Below are 2868 nucleotides of genomic sequence, written 5' to 3'. Positions count from 1 at the left end.
GGACTAGAGAGTGATGAATATGATTTATACTTTTATATCTGAGTCTGTATACAACCCACGGGAGACATTAACAACAATCATCATTTCATTCCTTGGATTTAGCAGCTCTTTTTATTCCACAGCTGACCTGCTAAAAATGACAGATTTTCTTTTCTGGATCTCTGACAGACGGACTTCAATCTCTGAACTCGTAAAGTTCTTCTTTTTAATTAACGCTGTCATTTTTCATGAATGGGCACTTCCTGATATCTGAGGCAGGAAACATAGTCTTATATGATGTTTTTGGGGTGGTAATTATGCTAATCTCCTCTCGCGTGCACGAGCAGCTGGATAGAACAGGTGGAATTTACGCAGCTCATTTACGCACTTTTCCTGAAGATAGAAGAGTTTGTTGAATCTGACGTGGCATGTTCGTACGAACCCTTTGTACGAACAAAAGTAAGAGAAATTTAGGATAAGAATACAAACATGTTCTTGCATGAGGCCCAATGTTCATTACGCTAATTTTATCCCATTTTTAAGAACACTACCAAAGAAATTGTTATAAGCAATTGTTTTTAAACGCAATTAATTCTGAAAATCTTTTCAAGACCTCATCTTGATGTTTCAGGACCCAAAGAGGTCCTAAAGTCAAACCAATGGTCTATTCTGAGCTGAAGTAAGCAGCAGGGTTAAATGTAAACACTGAATGAAACGAGTGCTGCAGCGGTTTTAATAAAATAGAAGCCAATGAATAAACTAACAAACTTCATTACGGTTACTGTGCCAATATGCCAAAGGCCATTACAGAATACAACCTTGGTTCTGTACTTTGTTTTTTCTCTTCTGTCCTGCGTAGTCACAGTATCGCCCTCTAGTGACAAACAGTAATAACAGCAACAGAATAGAACATAAACACATTCACTGTACTGAAGAACAGCAGATAATAATTTAGTTGGCTTCCATTGCACAGCAGCTTCACAATCATTACTACCATGTTGACCATGGATCTGTGGGAACTTTGCATTTAAGTTGTAATAGTTTGGATTACAGAATAAAAAATACAGTATTGAGCAATACCTACAGTGTGACCATAGCCTCAGAGTCAACACTGAACATTTACCAGTTTCTGCAAAACTGACAGCAAAGGTGGCTGCTCCGCCCGTGCACGGCAGCGCGTGCGTGTGTTGTAGTAAGGAGAGGAGAGGTCAARCAGCAGCAGCAGCCATCATCATGCAAACATGCTGCAGGTGTGACAAAGTGACAACATGCAAACATCAAAGCAGACTAAACTTGGACACCGTTTGCTGGGGGGGGGCAGGAGGAGGATGAGGAAGATGAGGAACGGGGGGATGTACTTGCAGCTCATTTCCATCGCCATTTGGTCCTTTTCTCCTTCCGAGCAGAACCGAGAGCGGCTGGATCCAAAAAGGAGGGTCGTTACGAAATGATTGATGGGCCGGGGAGAGACGTAGCTGGCCCCGGAGCGCGCGCGGCCAGTGCACACAGATGTGGCGAGTAAACACGAAAGTCCCTCAGAAAACCGGTCAGTTGAAGAGTTTCACCACCACCTGCGCATTTCTTTAAAAACATCATCAGAGCGCCAACGGATGCGGGGAGGTCTGTGGTTGAATTCGGCGTGTGGGTGAACCACTATCCAGACCGTATTTATTTATTTTTTAATCATAACACAACACACCGAGGTGAAGCTGTTCTACAAGTTAAAATTAGATTTCACTAACTGTTGTTCGGACTGACGCAAAATAACACCGCCGAATGTAAGCCGCGACAACATGTTTCATTTTGTTGTGAATGAACAAGAACATAATTAAATATAGATCTGCGCGTCTGGGGAGAACATTAAAAACTGCGTAACTGAGAGGGGGTTTGGTCTCTCCTCCACTGGTACAGAGCGATGCTTCGCAGGGCTAAAGCTAACCTGGCTAGCTCCATCGGCAATCTTTAACCTTCAGCTGTCAGAACCACAAACAGTGGCAGGCACATACTTCAGGTACAAAAAAAAAAAAAACACACACACACAGAGACAGATAGACCGCCATTCTCCTATTGGCTTCACCTTCTAATAACCCTGACCGGGAAGTGTCACGATATTTATATATATTTTTCCCTCGCCGAAGCTTATATCCAGGCTGGAGGCAGCGGGTCCGGCTCGACTCGGCGGTAAGTTGCAGGAATTGTTGAAGCAGATGTGACTCTTCTGTCTGCTCCCAAACAGCAGCAGCAACACGCCTACTCAGCCGCCACATGTGTCGTGACATAAACACACACAGACACACACACACGCTAAAGCCCCTAAATCACCGCAAACCTAAATGTATAACGTGGCTGAACTTGGAGACAGATTTATTTACCTGTGAAACGCGTTGTTCAGTTGCCACCTCGTCCCCCAGCWGTGAAGCCAGCCGCTGCTCCGGACGGACTGAGGGAACAGCCCCTCTGTGCTCCAGCACAGCTCTGTGGAAACATCCCTCTCCTCCAACCGGGAGGCAGCTGGAGCCGCACCACAAATAAGGTCACTTTCTCTCTCTCTCTCTCTCTGCACTTCAGCACAAACTTCTCCATCTCTCCATCCATCCTCAGCACACTAATTAATTGCACAATTAGCTGATATTATTGGCGCGGCTGATTATTCTAAAGCCTATTAAGAACAAAAATAAAAGGGATTGTCTCCTTCACATGTTGTGTTTTTAATCATTGGCTTATACTTGAATAGTGATTGTTTCTAATAAACAAGTCGTAAACAACCCCAGTTTTGAAAAAGTTTGGTTAGTGTGTAAAATGCAAATAAAAAACAGAATGCAATTTGCAAATTTAATGAACCCATATTTGTATTCTAAATAAAACACACACATTAATTTAATTTAATTT

General features: G+C 43.2%; 1 protein-coding gene across 1 annotated transcript in view; it reads right to left on the bottom strand.

The window, feature by feature from the left end:
* jcada (junctional cadherin 5 associated a) overlaps positions 1 to 2502 on the bottom strand; it is a 38903-nt gene extending 36401 nt beyond the window's left edge. Inside the window, exon 1 of the mRNA XM_014018826.1 lies at positions 2352 to 2502. The gene's annotated coding sequence lies outside the window, so the exon portion shown is untranslated. The remainder of the gene's footprint in view (positions 1 to 2351) is intronic.
* Positions 2503 to 2868: the final 366 nt, after the last annotated feature.

Source organism: Austrofundulus limnaeus, unplaced genomic scaffold (genome assembly GCF_001266775.1).
Source record: "Austrofundulus limnaeus strain Quisiro unplaced genomic scaffold, Austrofundulus_limnaeus-1.0 Scaffold203, whole genome shotgun sequence".
NCBI classification, from domain to species: Eukaryota; Metazoa; Chordata; class Actinopteri; order Cyprinodontiformes; family Rivulidae; genus Austrofundulus; species Austrofundulus limnaeus.
This window is presented reverse-complemented; position numbering and strand designations above follow the sequence as displayed.